The sequence below is a fragment of the Staurois parvus genome, unplaced genomic scaffold (assembly GCF_062004578.1).
Source record: "Staurois parvus isolate SC_StPar_1 unplaced genomic scaffold, SC_StPar_1.0 ptg000782l, whole genome shotgun sequence".
Lineage (NCBI taxonomy): Eukaryota > Metazoa > Chordata > Amphibia > Anura > Ranidae > Staurois > Staurois parvus.
In genome coordinates, this window is record NW_028318578.1 from 65,589 (window position 1) to 83,828 (window position 18,240).

The 18,240-nt window shown below is 41.6% G+C and overlaps 2 non-coding genes across 2 annotated transcripts; both read right to left on the minus strand.

The window, feature by feature from the left end:
* Positions 1–6,927: 6,927 nt before the first annotated feature.
* TRNAD-GUC (transfer RNA aspartic acid (anticodon GUC)) lies at positions 6,928–6,999 on the minus strand. The gene has a single exon. It is a non-coding gene; the product is annotated as a tRNA-Asp (tRNA).
* Positions 7,000–17,379: 10,380 nt separating this feature from the next.
* On the minus strand, positions 17,380–17,451 carry TRNAQ-CUG (transfer RNA glutamine (anticodon CUG)). Its single transcript has one exon. It is a non-coding gene; the product is annotated as a tRNA-Gln (tRNA).
* Between the last annotated feature and the right edge of the window lie 789 nt (positions 17,452–18,240).

Genomic DNA, 18,240 nt, shown 5'->3' on the forward strand with positions numbered 1-18,240 from the left:
ATCATCACAATTGTGACAAATCACGGCTTGAACTATCTTGCTTTGCATGTAATGAGTCTATCTCATATATTAGTTTCACCTTTTAAGTTGCATCACTGAAATAAATCAACTTTTGCACCATATTCTAATTTTTCGAGTTTCACCTGTAGAACTGAGGGTAGGCAGTCACCAAGTGCTTAACCTGCTCTCTCTCCAATATCACAGGATTCTCTACACTCCTCTAGAACAACACTCTCCAAGGGTTTTATGGTGTAATAGTTAGTACTCTAAACTTTGAATCCAGCAATCTGAATTCAAATCTCAATGGAACCTTTCTTACATGTAGTTGGTTGATTTCCTTTTTTTATGTTGCAGCTTCACACATACTACAAAAGACAGCAGTTTTCTAACATAAAAGTCAAAAGAAGAAAAAAAAACTACATTTCACTGCTATGGTTGTGTTTTTAGCCTTCCTCTATGGCCATTCCTTTTACATCGTTATGTAGTATATTGTGAGTAATATATATATTGAAGATATTGAAACACATACTGTTCATTCTGGACAAAACCAATTTACACATCAAAAGACTCTTTGCTATGTTAATTTTATGCAGGTCACCTGGTATTTGGGGAATAGCCTGGCTATCTAATTAGACATTCCAAAGGGTACATTGTATATGTGATTTGACCATACAAGTATTTATTGATGGTAATTAGACTCCAGGGGGTAATTCATGGGAAATGGTGAAAGGGTGACTTGTGTATCTGGTAAACACTATAGTGACCACAATTGTTATCTTTTCATGTAAGATCAAAGTGGCCAATCAGAGCGCTTGCCATTGTACTGAATGGGGAAAATGAGTATATCAAGTAAGCTTTTTTTTTGGTTAAAAGACTAGGGTGACCAAACACAGGTCACAGAACACAGGATACAGTGTCAGGACACAGGAAGCAGGGGTGGACTGACCATTTGGAAATTCGGGCACTGCCCGAGGGCCCGGGGTCAGTAGGGGGCCCCATGAGATGCCCCTGGTACCTTTTTCATAGGCTTTTTTGAGTTTGGGCAAGGACACAGGGGCCCCATGATCTCCTATTGCCCGGGGGCCCCATGAGTTGTCAGTCCGCCCCTGACAGGAAGGTTATCTGAAGGGTTCTATAATGATTGCCTGTCATCTACCTTGTCTGTACCTCTTCTGGGAAAGAGTTTTTTCCTGTCATTGCTATGGGAGCACAAGTATAGATCATAACTCATAGTATTCCATGTATGGAAGCTACCTAGGTACATATAATAGATTGGACATATGCTGGACGGTATATGTAGTATCTCTATGCTTGATATGAAGTATCTTGAATGGGACTTTGAGGGCTGTTGTTCATTGTAATCTTTACAAATATTCAGCTGGCTTTCTGTCATCTGTAACAAATATCTTTATCCGAATAAATGCATCTCTCTGGAAAAGGACTATTGGTTGCTGCGGGAATAGTACATTTATAAATACACCCTGGTCATCTGGAGAAGGGTTGGATCTCTATGTGTGATGTGCAGTATCTTTTAATATTTACAACCAGGGGTAGACTGACAACTCATGGGGCCCCCAGGTAATAAGGGATCATGGGGCCCCTGTGTCCTTGCCCACACTAAAAAAAAAGCCTATAAAAGGTACCAGGGGCATTTCATGGGCCCCCCTACTGACCCCGGGCCCTCGGGCAGTGCCCGAGTTCTCGAATGGTCAGTCCGCCCCTGTTTACAACTATTCACCCGGATTTATGCTGGCTGGATGTCTTTCTGGAAAAGAACTGTCATAATATAATAAGACAACACACTACAGTGCCAACTGCATGCCCCTTATATGTTCCTCATCTTCTGATGTCCTCTCCAGCTGGTATAACAGACCACCACTTTGAAACTTCACAAAACAGCACTGGGGGGTGGTAAAGCTGCATATTGCTTGCAATGGCAAGAGCTCATTGGTCAGCACTGACTACGTTGACCAAAGAGAATCTCTACTTTGTTTGGAGACATCGTCCTGTAAGAAACCAGAATGATTGGTCAGTTGATCACATGACCATTGCTGACCAGTGGACACCAGCCATTGCTTGCATTATGCCGTTACACAGCCCCCAGTGCGATGGAGTGATATTTTTAAGTGCCAGACTATTATACAAGCTGGAGAGGGTAGCAGATGGTGAGAAATATCTAAGGTCCATGCAGAGGGGACCAGAGAGGAGTTGTGAGTTTGTTCATTTTTTCAAAATAAACTAACCCTTTAGGTTTTAAAGTGTAATGATAGACAAAATAAAAAATGATGTATACGATGCAGTCTATCAATAGCATTGATATAGTTTTATTAGCTGATTCTGCCAGGAGATCCTTTATTTTTCCTCTTTCTGTAACAGAGAAGTGACCATCACTGGGGTGGGTTTACTCGGCAGATAACCTGTATACACACACATAGCTGCCACCGTTTGTTTTCTAAAAGGAAACACACACTAAATATCGGCTATAATAACTTAGATTAAAACATCTGGAATACACTGCGTATATTTATGTGATTTATCTACATGTCCTTTACAACCTCAAAGAAGTGTCTATAGTCCTCAAGTATCAAACAAGAAGGGTTCCATGGTGTAATGGTTAGCACTCTGGACTCTGAATCCAGTGATCAGAGTTCGAATCTCCATGGGACCTTCTATTTATGACTACTCTTGTTTTTATTTTTCCATTGAAAGTTTTGAGCATATTATTAAATACAGCAGTCCTCTGACCTACTGACACCTAATGACACTACTCTCCCCTTTCCTGTCCTAACCTGGCCACCTCTGTCTACAACAGTTCACTGTCATCCTCACTGGACGAACTTGCTCCTCGAACTAAAGAATCAGGCCCCAACCATTACAACCCTGGAAAACTGACACCAGAAATCTCAAGACATTGTCGTGCTCTTGTGGCGTAAAGCCAAATCCCTGAAGGACTTCATCCTATATAAACCTGCCCTCCTAAAATTCAATTCCTGCCTCCATGCAAACAAACCTACTTTGTCTCTCTTATTAATACCTTGTCATCCAGTCCTCACCGTCTCTTTGCTACCTTTAACTCTTTGTTTTGTCCCCCAGCTCTTTTACCCACTAACTTACTCACTGCCCAAGAGACTGCCAATCACTTCAAATACAAGATTGATGCAATACGTGAGGACACCTCCACTGTACAGATAACTTCCCCTACTTAACACACCTTGTCCAACAGCACAGTCAACACTTTCCTCTTTTGACCCGGCTACTACTGAAGAGGTTGCTAAACTGTTCTCAGATGCCCCCCTGGATTCTGTTCCCTCAGATGTCTACCTGACCAATTGTCCCCTGGATCCTGTTCCCTCAGATGCCTACCTTACCAATTGTCCCCTGGATCCTGTTCCCTCAGATACCCACCTTACCAATTGTCCCCTGGATCCTGTTCCCTCAGATGCCTACCTAACCAACTGTCCCCTGGATCCCGTTCCCTCAGATGCCCACCTAACCAATTGTCCCCTGGATCCTGTTCTCTCAGATGCCCACCTAACCAATTGTCCCCTGGAATCTGTTCCCTCAGATGCCCACCTGACCAATTGTCCCCTGGATCCTGTTCCCTCAGATGCCCACCTGACCAACTGTCCCCTGGATCCTGTTCCCTCAGATGCCCACCTGACCAATTGTCCCCTGGATCCTGTTACCTCAGATGCCCACCTGACCAACTGTCCCCTGGATCCTGTTCCCTCAGATGCCCACCTAACCAACTGTTCCCTGCATCCTGTTCCCTCAGATGCCCACCTAACCAATTGTTCCCTGGATCCTGTTCCCTCAGATGCCCACCTAACCAATTGTCCCCTGGATCCTGTTCCCTCAGATGCCCACCTAACCAACTGTCCCCTGGATCCTGTTCTCTCAGATGCCCACCTAACCAACTGTCCCCTGGATCCTGTTCCCTCAGATGCCCACCTAACCAATTGTCCCCTGGATCCTGTTCCCTCAGACGCCCATCTAACCAACTGTCCCCTGGATCCTGTTCCCTCAGACGCCCACCTAACCAACTGTCCCTGGATCCTGTTCCCTCAGATGCCCACCTAACCAATTGTCCCCTGGATCCTGTTCCCTCACAACTACTATGGTCACCCTCTTCTTCTATCCTATGCTCCCTAACAATCTCTCCCTCTTTACTGGCACCTTCCACTCCCCCCAAAACATTCACAGATGACTTCCATTCTTAAAAAGCCCTCAGTGGACCCCACCAACCTGAACAACTTAAAGGATAAGTTCACCTTTGGGACATGTTACATCTTCCACTCATTTTTAGGGTGGAACATGTAACATGTTCCCATAGACACAGACGCAGCCGTGTCTGCTACCCCCACTCCCTCTGAAAGATAGTATGGGGAGATATCTCCCCGTACTATCTGTTGTATTTGAAAACAGCATGGCCATGCGGGGCTCTGCCTAAACAGTGCTGCGTCACTCATTCACAGAGTTCTGTGAATGAGTGCCTACAAGTCCCAGCAGCCTTAGCAGCTGTCAGCTTGTATTATTCAATGAACTACCACAACGTTGTGGAGTGCCGTGGTAGTTCATTGAAGCTTCCTCTCAGAACATCTGCTTGGCTGTACATCTCATACAACCCGTATGGCAAGCAGATATTCTGACAAGTCTACAGCAGACCGGCATGGCATCAGCGATCTATTGATGCTTTACAGGCTGCTTTGGACAAAAATAATAAATGTACGTTTTATTACCTGAAAACAAATGTGTGTTTATTATTTTTGCCCAAAAGGTGAACTTATCCTTTAACCACTTCAATACCATGCGCTTTTACCCCCTTCCTGCTCAGGGGGTATGACAACTTGATGACAACTGCGCGGTCATGCAACACTGTTCCCAAAGTACATTTTTATCACTTTGTTCACACACAGACACAGAGAGCTTTCTTTTGGTGGTATTAATCAGCACTTTTTTTATTTTTTTGCTAAATTAATGAATAAAAGACTGAAAATTAAAAAAAAAAAGTTTTTTGTTTCCGGTATAACATTTTATAAATAAATAATCTTACTTCATACATTTAGGCCAAAATGTATTCTGCTCCATTTCTTTGGTGAAAAGAACCCAAATCAGTGTATATTATTTAGTCTGTAGGAAAGTTAGAGTCCACACACTCAGGGGTGGACTGACAACTCATGGGGCCTCCGGGCAATAGGGGATCATGGGGCCCCTGTTTCCTTGCCCAAACTCAAAAAAGCCTTTGAAAAAGGTACTAGGGGCATCTCATGGGGCCCCCTACTGACTCCGGTCCCTCGGGCAGTGCCTGAGTTTCCAAATGGTCAGTCTGCCCCTGCACACACTATGGGATATATCTGAAAAACTATCAGTCCTGATGTACTGTCGGCCGATCTCATTTCTTGAGGCCCCAAAATGTCAGGTAAGTACAAACACCCCCCAAATGACCCCTTTTTGGAAAGTAGACAGTCCATCAGAGTCAATCACTTACAACAGAATCCCCCTTACAGCAGAGTCCCTATTTACATCAGAGTCTAGAAATGTTTTTCTTGTCCGACACCAATATGGGTCACAGACCCATAACATGGATGCTTTGTATGAGTGTCAGAATTCCTTCTCCTTCTCAGTTTTTCAGGTCTGTAACTCATGAAAGCAGCATTTGTTCATGATAGGCATGAGCAGATAAGTAATCTGTTGGGGTCCCTCAAGGCTCTGTCCTCGGGCCCCTTCTCTTCTCCATCTACACCTCCTCCCTTGGCCAACTCATACACTCTCACGGCTTCAACTACCACCTCTATGCCGACGACACACAAATCTATCTCTCAACCCCCCACCTCACCCCCTCGGTCTCTGCCCGAATCACACACCTACTGAGCGACATATCAGACTGGATGTCGCTCCACTTCCTTAAACTGAACCTCTCCAAAACCGAGTTTCTTGTCTTCCCCCCAGCCCGGACACCCCCCCCCATTGACTTCTCCATCACATCCAACAACGCCACCATCAAACCCGCCCGACAGGCCAGAGTACTTGGTGTCATTCTGGACTCCAACCTATCCTTCCAGCCCCAAGTCCAATCTTTAACAAACTCGTGCAGACTCCACCTCCGCAACATCGCCAAAATCCGCACGTTCCTAACCCCAGAAACCACTAAACAGCTCATCCACTCCCTCATCATATCACGACTCGACTACTGCAACTCCCTCCTCACTGGCCTGCCTCGCCGCTGGCTATCCCCGCTTCAGTCCATCCTGAATACGTCTGCCAGACTCATTCACCTTTCCAACCGCTCCATCTCCGCCACCCCCCTCTGCCAATCCCTCCACTGGCTTCCGATTGCACAACGGATCAAATTCAAAATCCTAACACTGACGTACAAAGCCGTCCACCATACTGCCCCGAACTACATCATTGACCTAATATCCGAGTACCGCCCAGCACGCACACTCCGCTCCTCACATGACCTCCTTCTCTCTAGTTCCCTAGTCTCCTCCTCCCATGCCCGCCTCCAGGACCTCTCCAGGGTGTCACCCATCCTCTGGAACTCCCTGCCCCAACCCATCAGATTATCACCTACTCTCCTCTCCTTTAGGCGCACCCTGAAAACCCATCTCTTCAGGGAAGCCTACCCCACCCCTGCTAACCTGCTGACCTCCTCCACTCTTCCTACCACTCCATCCCCCACAGCTATCTCCTCCTGTACCACTATCCCCTCCCTCCTAGATTGTAAGCTCCAAAGAGCAGGGCCCTCGGTCCCTTCATGTTTTGCATTGTATTGGTATTGTTCTGTCACATGTTCTGTCCCCCTTTGTAATGTACAGAGCTGAGCGAACTATTGGCGCTTTATAAATACTGTATAATAATAATAATAAGTAATGGAAAAATACACTTCATAATGGAAAGAAGGGCTGCAGTAAAATCTATCATTGCCTCCCCGTCGGGGAATCGAACCCCGGTCTCCCGCGTGACAGGCGGGGATACTCACCACTATACTAACGAGGAGTACAGCAGCAGCATGCTTTACACCACGTCATCAGACACTTTGCATTGCACTTGGTGACGTAAGGCTTGGATGCAGCTGCTCGGCCATGAAAACCCATTCCATGGAGCTCTCTACGCACTGTTGTTGGGCTCATCTGAAGGCCACACCAAGTTTGGAGGTCTTTAGCTATTGACTCTGCAGACAGTTGGTGACTTCTGCGCACTGTGTGCTTCAGCATGCGCTGACCCCGCTCTGTCATGTGACGTGGCCTATCACTTGGTGGCTTCGAGTTGCTGTTCCCAGTTGCTTCCACTTTGTTATAATCCCACTAACAGTTGAGCGTGGAATATTTAGTAGCCAGGAAATGTCATGGATGGACTTATTACACAGGTGACAACCTATCACGGGACCACGCTTGGAGTCGCTGAGCTCCTGAGAGCGACCCATTCTGCTTACACTACAAATCTGTTATAAATATCTATATTTTACAGTACACTGTCAGTAATAATACGTTTATAGATTTAATAAATTTAAAACAAACTATATAGTATGAGTGGTAAAGGAAAAAAATGTTCTTCAAGCTGGACTCAGACCAGCAACCTAAGGATTCCATGACGTTCTACTACAGGCCTTCACTCTACACGCTGACTTATCAAAAGGAGCAAACAACAGTTTTAAGGGATATCTCTTATACCAGAAACATTATAAATACATTTTTTCCCTTTTTTATAAGTGATCACATACCCTCTGTTCTCAGCTGTGTAGAGAGGTGAGAGAAGAGAAGCAACAGCACACTGGTCTTCTCAATGAATGGCTGTGCAGAGGGGGCATGTTTGCAGAAGTCTGATCATTGCAGGAGAGCAGGCCGAGTTCCCTGCAATGGGGCCGGGACAAGGAGTGACTTTTTCATACATGGGACAGCAGGCACATCTCAGGGATAGGAAATGTTGGGTGTACATATTTTTTTACAGTGTATTGTTAGATAATTAGGATTAGATTTAATCAATTGAAAATAAACTCTAAAATGTTAATAATGGAAAAAGTGTTTTCTGCGTTGGCCGGGAATCGAACCCGGGTCAACTGCTTGGAAGGCAGCTATGCTCACCACTATACCACCAACTCTTCATAGAAAAGAATAGACATGCACATCAATGTGTGGTGTGGGTCAAAACACAGATGTGGTCTGTGTGGGTAGGTTTCCTGGAGCCCTCCCTGCCCAAGTCAGCCCCTTCCTTGCCTTGTAACATGCCATCCAAAAGGGGGTGTAGCAAACCTTCTCATCAGAGTCGGAGCAGAGTTCTCCTTCAACCTTTTTTTTCTTGTTCCGTTCTGTTATTTGAGGTATTCCTCGCTCATTCCTCACATCCCCCCTTTCCAGTCCTGAGAGGCAAACGTTATCTCCTGACAGATGGTGCGGGTCAACCAGGTTAAGACATCTTGAGTTTGCCGCCAGCCGTCTGGGAAAACTGTCACCTTTCTCACCTACGTTCTGATAAGGCAGCATTTCTCAGAGGGCTGGGAAGCATTGACCCAAAACGGCGTAAGCCCACACATTATCAAACTGACCAGAGTAATTGCACATTCCTCAGGTCAATCGTATGTTTCATGTCATGTATTATGAAGCTGTAGTTAATACAGAGTTTCCCACTGACCACTCCCAAAACGTGTAGTCAGAGCCCCCCCTTTGAGAGGGACCTTTAAGAAGAGACAGGTGAGTTAGAGCTTGACACACACAGAGATTTCCCAGCAACATCGTAACAAAAGGAGATCAAGAAATCACCCTGCTCTACAACTTGGATCTGCAAACCCAGGCATATGGGCAAGTAACTTAACCCTGTAATCTTCTTCCTAATTATCTCTTTGCTGTGTCTTTATATACATATATACATATTTTTGTGACATCTCTTTGTAAATATTGTATCGCACCTGTTTGACCCTTTTAGTAATAAATCTTTCTTTCTGAAAGTGTTAAACTGTTTCTAAGCGCTTACTTACAATTCACGAATCCCTGCCTTTGAAGAGACGCTACTGTTTGGTATATCTCTGTATAGCAGGTCCACGGGCCGTGCTATACAGATCAATATTTCAATCATTATAGTGTATATTTGATAACGGGAGTTTCCCAGTCTCCGACAAAAGTGGTGGTGGCAGTAGAGGGTTATTTGCATAATTAGCTCGACCCAGTAACAAGCGCATTTAGGCTGCAGGCACCGATTGTAGTCCATTAGCTTGGCAATCGCTGTGCTGGGTGCAGCTGAGTGTGGCCTTGTTACGCGCGTCACACCGTGGTTTTAGATCGGCCGGTCCTTCGGTCACGAGTTTGGTGAGAAGGTCTGGGGTCTGACTCCGTGGGCGTGACGTATTACTGTTAGTCACGGTGGTGCGATTGTCGCATGTTGGTGGTGGCGATCGTGGATCCGTGACAGGGGGCATTACTATTCAGTTCCTCTGCCCGTGTACACTTCATGTATTTGTCCACTTACTTCATGTGTTCACTAAAAGCTTGTGTTTCTCAGGCTCTAATCTTGACCCAAGTATAATCCACACAAATACCCCTCAAATGACCCCTTTTTGGAAAGTAGGAAGTCGAAGGCATTTAGTACGAGGCATGGCTAGTTTTCTGAAGTTGTAAATTTTTTTCGCCACAATTCTTTTAAAAATAAAGAGATTAAAAAAAAATCTTTTTTTTCACAACTTTTTTTTTTTACATACTGTCACCAGTGTAGTACAGCGCCATCATATAACTGGTGTGGTGGTGATCAGGGACACTGACTGGTAACAGCATGAAAAAACCTTTTTTTTTTAAATTTGTTTTCTTTTTTATTAAATTTTCTTTTACAATTTTTTTTAACACACTGTGACCAGAGCAATATAATGTTACCATAGTAACATGGTACTACTCTGTGGAAAGGATCAGGATTTATTTTTTGCACCTTGTAATTGCTTATAATTTAGTGTTTACCAGCCCTGGACTGGCCATAGGGCACACCAGGCATTTGCCCGGTGGGCCGGGGCCGCCTGGATAGGATAGGCAGCCTGGAAGCACATAGAGGACCGTGCAGTTCTCGGTTCCTCTATGTGCCGCCCGGCCGCCTCTTCTATCCATCTCCTGCATGCAGTCAGCTCCTGTATGCTCCCCCCTTGGCCCCCCATCTCCTCTGCAGATGCCCCCCTTCCCTCATCTCCTCCATTGGCCCCCTCCCTCATCTCCTCCAGCGATCCCCCTCCTCATCTCCTCCAGCAGTCCCCCCTCATCTCCAGAAGACCCCCTCCTCATCTCCTCCAGTGGCCCCCTTCCTCATCTCCTCCAGTGGCCCCCCCTTATCTCCTCCAGCAACCCTCCTCCTCATCTCCTCCAGTGGCCCCCTCATCTCCAATGGACCCCCCTCCTCATCTCCTCCAGTGGCCCCCCTCCCTCATCTTCTCCAGCGCCCCCCCTCCTCATCTCCTCCAGTGGCCCCCTCCCTCGTCTCCTCCAGTGGTCCCCCTCATCATCTCCTCCATCGGCCCCCTCCCTCATCTCCTCAAGCAGCCTCCCCCTCATCTCCAGCAGACCCCCCTCCTTATCTCCTCCAGCGGCTCCCTTCCCTCATCTCCTCCAGCGTCCCTCTCCTTCATCTCCTCCAGCACTGCGGGGGATCTGTCAGCATATGTCTTCTTTCTTTCTTTCTTACTTTCTTTCTTTTTTTCTCCTGTTTCTCTCCTTTCTTTTCTTTCCTTCTTTCCCTCCTTCCCTCTTTCCCGTTTTCTACATGTCTCTCCTTTCTTCTCTTTCTGTGTCTACTGTTTCTCTCCTTCCTTTCTTTCTTACCCTTCTTCTATACATCTCTCTCTCTCTCCTTTTTCCCTCTTTCTTTCTTTCTATACTGTCTTTCTTTCTTTCTTTCTTTCTTTCTTTCTATACTGTATGTCTTTCTTTCTTTCTTTCTATACTGTATGTCTCTCTTTCTTTCTTTCTTTCTTTCTTTCTTTCTTTCTTTCTTTCTATACTGTATGTCTCTCTTTCTTTCTTTCTATACTGTATGTCTTTCTTTCTTTCTTTCTTTCTTTCTTTCTTTCTTTCTTTCTTACTATACTGTATGTCTTTCTTTCTTTCTATACTGTATGTCTTTCTTTCTTTCTTTCTTTCTATACTGTATGTCTTTCTTTCTTTCTTTCTTTCTATACTGTATGTCTTTCTTTCTTTCTTTCTATACTGTATGTCTTTCTTTCTTTCGTCCTATACTGTATGTCTTTCTTTCTTTCTTTCTTTCTATACTGTATGTCTTTCTTTCTTTCTTTCTATACTGTATGTCTTTCTTTCTTTCTTTCTTTCTTTCTTTCTTTCTTTCTTTCTTTCTTTCTTTCTTTCTATACTGTATGTCTTTCTTTCTTTCTTTCTTTCTTTCTTTCTTTCTATACTGTATGTCTTTCTTTCTTTCTTTCTATACTGTATGTCTTTCTTTCTTTCTTTCTATACTGTATGTCTTTCTTTCTTTCTTTCTTTCTTTCTTTCTTTCTATACTGTATGTCTTTCTTTCTTTCGTCCTATACTGTATGTCTTTCTTTCTTTCTTTCTTTCTATACTGTATGTCTTTCTTTCTTTCTTTCTATACTGTATGTCTTTCTTTCTTTCTTTCTTTCTTTCTTTCTTTCTATACTGTATGTCTTTCTTTCTTTCTTTCTTTCTTTCTTTCTTTCTATACTGTATGTCTTTCTTTCTTTCTTTCTTTCTATACTGTACGTCTTTCTTTCTTTCTTTCTTTCTATACTGTATGTCTTTCTTTCTTTCTTTCTTTCTTTCTATACTGTATGTCTTTCTTTCTTTCTATACTGTATGTCTTTCTTTCTTTCTTTCTATACTGTATGTCTTCCTTTCTTTCTTTCTTTCTTTCTTTCTATACTGTCTTTCTTTCTCTTTCTTTCTTTCTTTCTTTCTTTCTTTCTTTCTATACTGTATGTCTTTCTTTCTTTCTTTCTATACTGTATGTCTCTCTTTCTTTCTTTCTTTCTTTCTATACTGTATGTCTCTCTTTCTTTCTTTCTATACTGTATGTCTTTCTTTCTTTCTTTCTTTCTATACTGTATGTCTTTCTTTCTTTCTTTCTTTCTTTCTTTCTTTCTTTCTTTCTTTCTTTCTTTCTTTCTTTCTTTCTTTCTATACTGTATGTCTTTCTTTCTTTCGTCCTATACTGTATGTCTTTCTTTCTTTCTTTCTTTCTATACTGTATGTCTTTCTTTCTTTCTTTCTATACTGTATGTCTTTCTTTCTTTCTTTCTTTCTTTCTTTCTTTCTTTCTATACTGTATGTCTTTCTTTCTTTCTTTCTTTCTTTCTTTCTTTCTATACTGTATGTCTTTCTTTCTTTCTTTCTTTCTATACTGTACGTCTTTCTTTCTTTCTTTCTTTCTATACTGTATGTCTTTCTTTCTTTCTTTCTTTCTTTCTATACTGTATGTCTTTCTTTCTTTCTATACTGTATGTCTTTCTTTCTTTCTTTCTATACTGTATGTCTTCCTTTCTTTCTTTCTTTCTTTCTTTCTATACTGTCTTTCTTTCTCTTTCTTTCTTTCTTTCTTTCTTTCTTTCTTTCTATACTGTATGTCTTTCTTTCTTTCTTTCTATACTGTATGTCTCTCTTTCTTTCTTTCTTTCTTTCTATACTGTATGTCTCTCTTTCTTTCTTTCTATACTGTATGTCTTTCTTTCTTTCTTTCTTTCTATACTGTATGTCTTTCTTTCTTTCTTTCTTTCTTTCTTTCTTTCTTTCTTTCTTTCTTTCTTTCTTTCTTTCTTTCTTTCTATACTGTATGTCTTTCTTTCTTTCTTTCTTTCTTTCTTTCTTTCTTTCTTTCTATACTGTATGTCTTTCTTTCTTTCTTTCTTTCTTTCGTCCTTTCTTTCTTTCTATACTGTATGTCTTTCTTTCTTTCTTTCTTTCTTTTTATACTGTATGTCTTTCTTTCTTTCTTTCTTTCTATACTGTATGTCTTTCTTTCTTTCTTTCTATACTGTATGTCTTTCTTTCTTTCTTTCTATACTGTATGTCTTTCTTTCTTTCTTTCTTTCTTTCTTTCTATACTGTATGTCTTTCTTTCTTTCTATACTGTATGTCTTTCTTTCTTTCTATACTGTATGTCTTTCTTTCTTTCTTTCTTTCTCTTTCTTTCTATACTGTATGTCTTTCTTTCTTTCTCTTTCTATACTGTATGTCTTTCTTTCTTTCTATACTGTACGTCTTTCTTTCTTTCTATACTGTATGTCTTTCTTTCTTTCTTTCTTTCTTTCTTTCTTTCTTTTCTTCCCTCTTTCTTTTCTTCCCTATTTCTTTCTTTTCTTCTTTCTTTCTTTTTCTTTCTTTCTCTCTTTCTTTCTCTCTTTCTTTCTCTCTTTCTTCCTTCTTTCCCTCTTCCTTTGCCTCCTTCCTTCTTTCCTTTTTATACGCCTCTTTCTCTCTCTTTCCCTCTTTCTCTGTCATTCCCCTCTTTCTCTCTGTCTTTCCCTCTTTCTCTCTCTGTCTTTCCCTCCTTCCTTATTTCTTTCCCTCTCTCTTTTTATTTTCCTCGCCTACCAAAAAAAAAACAAAAAAAAGTATAGTATATAAAATTGTGAAAAATTAAATAAAAATAAAAACCTATTGACACTAGTGGTGGAATTACCAGGGTCGCAAAGGTTGTTCTTGCAAATGGGCCCTCCGGGCTCCGAGGAAATGGTCCCCGGGCTTTGGGCTGCTCAGTCCCAGTCTGGGCCTGGCGTTTACTATTGTGGTTAGCTGTGATGGGCCACAGCCTATCACATGGTCCAGATGGGCTGTGATTGGCCCTGCCTGTGCCAGGTGATCACTTTGACCAATCACAGAGACCAACACGATAGTACACAATGGATGGCATAGATGAAAGCCATCCGTTTGCCATGTGATCTGATGTGGGGGATCTTTCTCTCTTTCTTTCTTTTTCTTTCTCTCTTTCTTCCTTCTTTCCCTCTTTCCTTTGCCTCCTTCCTTCTTTCCTTTTTATACGCCTCTTTCCTTCTCTCTCCCTTTCTCTCTTTCCCTCTTTCTTTGTTGTTTCCTCTTTCTCTCTGTCTTTCCCTCCTTCACATGGTCCAGATGGGCTGTGATTTGCCCTGCCTGTGCCAGGTGATCACTTTGACCAATCACAGAGATCAACACGATAGTACACAATGGATGGCATGGATGAAAGCCATCCGTTTGTCATGTGATCTGATGTGTTTGGCCACAGTGAGCACATGGTACCGGCCAGTACACTGATCGGTCATTTGCTGTGTCCAGTGGACACATTGGGTGACAGATCATGCCACAGCATGACCTATGGGGTGTATTTTGGGAGGACGTCATATGATGCCCACCCAGCATGGTGAATGTCCTGCCTAGCCTCCATTCAACTATAGGCCGGGCAGGAACTGGTTAAAAAATGTAATAACAAAAAGGAAAAACCTTTTTTTTTTTGACCCATAACATGGATGCTTTGTATGAGTGTCGGAATTCCTTATCCAGGTGTGTAACTCAGAAAAGCAGCATCTGCTGATGACAGGCGTGAGCAGATAAGTAATGTAAATGTACACTTTATGACGGGCTGTAGTAAAATGCACCTCTGTCTCCCCGTCGGGGAATCGACCCCCGGTCTCCCGCGTGACAGGCGGGGATACTCACCACTATACTAACGAGGAGTACATGGGAGCAGCCTTCTGCTCTACCCTCTTCCTGCTGAAACCAATGTTCAACTTTCAGCATTCTCACATTTTGAATGACAACTCAGTCATACTACATTGTACCCCAACAAACTTTTTAGCATTCTTTTTTTCACACAAATAGAGCTTTCTTTTGGTGGTATTTATTCACCACTGGAATTTTTTTTATTTTTTGCAATATAAGCGAAAACAGCAAACATTTTGAAAAAAAAATAGTTTCTATTATAAATATATTTTGCAAATAAGTATTTTTTTTTCTCATAAATTTAGGCCAAAATGTATCCTGCTATATAGATTTGGTAACAAAATAACCCAAATCCGTGTGTATTATCTAGTCTGTGTGAAAGTTATAGAGTCTAAAAGCCATGCTACGTATCATTGGAAATTGATCGATCCTGATGTACTGACGGACGATCTCATTTCTTAAAGGGCCTGAAATGTCAGGACAGTACAAATACCCCCAAATGACCCCCTTTTTGGAAAGTAGACAGTCCAATGTATTTAGTAAGAGGCATGGTGAGCTTTTTGAAGTTATAATGGTCTGTTATAATTTTTTTGGAAAATGAAGGAATTTTAAAAAAAAGTTGAATTTTATTTTTACATACTGTCACCAGTGCAGTACAGCATCATCATATAACTGGTGTGGCAGTGATCAGGGACACTGACTGGGGACAGTGCGAAAAAAAAAAATATTTTCTATTACTTTTTTTATTTTTTTTAATAACACACTGTGACCAAAATAATCTGTTACCACAGTAACAGTGTACTACTCTGGGGAAGTGATTTTGTTTAATTACATTTTTTCTTTTTTTATGTTTTTTTAATAACACTGTGACTAGAATAATGTGTTACCATAGTAACAGTGTACTACTCTGGGGAAGTGATTTTATTTAATTACATTTTTTCTTTTTTTATGTTTTTTTAATAACACTGTGACTAGAATAATGTGTTACCATAGTAACACTGTACTACGCTGGGGAAGTGATTTTTTTTAATAACCTTTTTTTATATTTTTTTAATAACACACTGTGACCAGAGTAATGTGTTACCATAGTAACACTGTACTACTCTGGGGAAGTGATTTTTTAAATACATTTTTTTCTTTTTGTTATGTTTTTTTAATAATACACTGTGACTAGAATAATGTGTTACCATAGTAACACTGTACTACTCTGGGGAAGTAATTTTTTTTTTAGTAACCTTTTTTTTAATGTTTTTTTAATAACACACTGTGACCAGAGTAATGTGTTACCATAGTAACACTGTACTACTCTGGGGAAGTGATTTTTTAAATTAATTTTTTCTTTTTTTATGTTTTTTTTAATAACACACTGTGACCAGAGTAATGTGTTACCATAGTAACACTGTACTACTCTGGGGAAGTGTTTTTTTTTTTTTACAAAATTTTTTCTTTTTTTAATGTTTTTTAATAACACACTGTGACCAGAGTAATGTGTTACCATAGTAACACTGTACTACTCTGGGGAAGTGATATATATATATATATATATATATATATATATATATATATGTTTTTACACATTATGATTGCTTGCAGCAATGAATTTCATTGCTATAGGCAAGCATTTTACTGAATGAAAATGATTCATTCAGTTTGTTTTGTTGTAATTAGCTGTGATTGGCCACAGCTACTCACATGATACAGATAGGCTGTAATTGGCCCATGTTGAACCTCGTGATCAATCACAGCTAGACACACAATTGTATACAATTGATGGTATGAAGGGAAGCCATCCATTGCTTACAATTGTCATGTGGCACAGCGATCACATGGTACCGGCAATGGGCTGGTACACAGATTAGTCATCGGCTCAGGGGCAGACTGACCATTTGAAAACTCGGGCACTGCCCGAGGGCCTGAGGTCTGTAGGGGGCCCCATGAGATGCCCCTGGTACCTTTTTTATAGGCTTTTCTGAGTTTGGGCAAGGACACAGGGGCCCTATGATCCCCTATTGCCCGGGGGCCCCATGAGTTGTCAGTCCACCCTTGCATCGGCTGTGTCCGGAGACAGATCTTACTGCAGCGCAGCCCCATGGGCTAACCCAACACATCTTAGGAGCTTTCTTCGAGAATCTGGAGCCCTCTGGTCTTTTGTTGAGGCTGCTTTGTATGGCTGAAAAGGAGGAGATTGAGTTGGCCGAGAATCAAACCCAGTTCAACTGTTTTGAAGGCCACCGCCAAAGGAGAGCGGTGGCCACCACCGCTAAAGGAGAAGAGTTGTACAAATCTCCATGTGATACGGATGATGTATTTCTTTCCATCCCAAGGCATTTTTCCTGGATGATGTCACAGGGGGGGAGATTGCAAGTGTGAACAGCGAGAGGTGCCCATGCCGGGAGTGTTGAGTACATGCTTTTTCTTTTTTTTTATTTGTGCGAGAGACCAATTTGCATTTGTTTTTGACATTAATGTTTTTAACTCTACTGCTCTTAGTGTGCGTCTTCCTGTTTGTTTGTTCGTTTGTTCGCCAAACCAACCAGAGAGTTGGTGGACGTCTTACTTTCAAAATGCTTTCTGTGTTGCTTCTATGAAGAAGCAACAAAGAAAACATTTTGAAAGTAAGACATTCACCAACGCTCTGGTTGGTTTGGCCAATATGGAAGTAAGAACCCTAATAGTGCTCATACACTAGATGAACAATCATCAGAAAATCTGTCATTTGGAAAGTTTGTTTTTTGTGAGTAAAATAAGGTCCCACCGAGATTTGAACTCGGATCGCTGGATTCAGAGTCCAGAGTGCTAACCATTACACCATGGAACCTTTCATGTCTTTGGTCTCAGGGGGAGACTCCTATAATGTTTGGAGGGAGTGCCGAGAAATCACACAAATCTACATTGGATTACACATTCCTCTGAGCACTCACAATTCTTACAGTACATATCCACAACAGTGTGTGTTTGCTGACAGCTATGTGTCTGTATATAGGGGATCTGACTACTAAACCCACCCCACTGATGGACACTTCTCTTACACAAACTGGAAAACAAAACATCTCCTGACACAATCACACAATAAAACTTAACATTTAGGTTACCCCAACATTTACTATTCCCCATATGTACCTTCTGTACCATGTACCTGTAGGAGAAAAGTCTCCTGTTGTATTGTAAACAATGTACCCTTTGAAATGTCTAAATAGATAAACAGGCTATTCCCCAAATACCAGGTGACCTGCATAAAATTAACATAGCAAAGAGTGTGTAAAGTGGTCTTGTCACTGGCCTGTCCAAGAATGAACAGTATGAACAGTTTCAATATCTTCAATATCTCTCTCTCTCTCTCTCTCTATCTATCTATCTATCTAATCTAATAAATCTATCTATCTATTCTATTATATCTATCGATCGATCGACCGATCGATATAATAGAATAGATAGATCGATCGATAGATATAATAGAATAGATAGATAGATCGATCGATAGATATAATAGGATAGATAGATAGATAGATAGATAGATAGATAGATAGATAGATAGATAGATTAATCGATAGATATAATAGAATAGATATATAGATAGATAGATAGATAGATAGATAGATAGATAGAT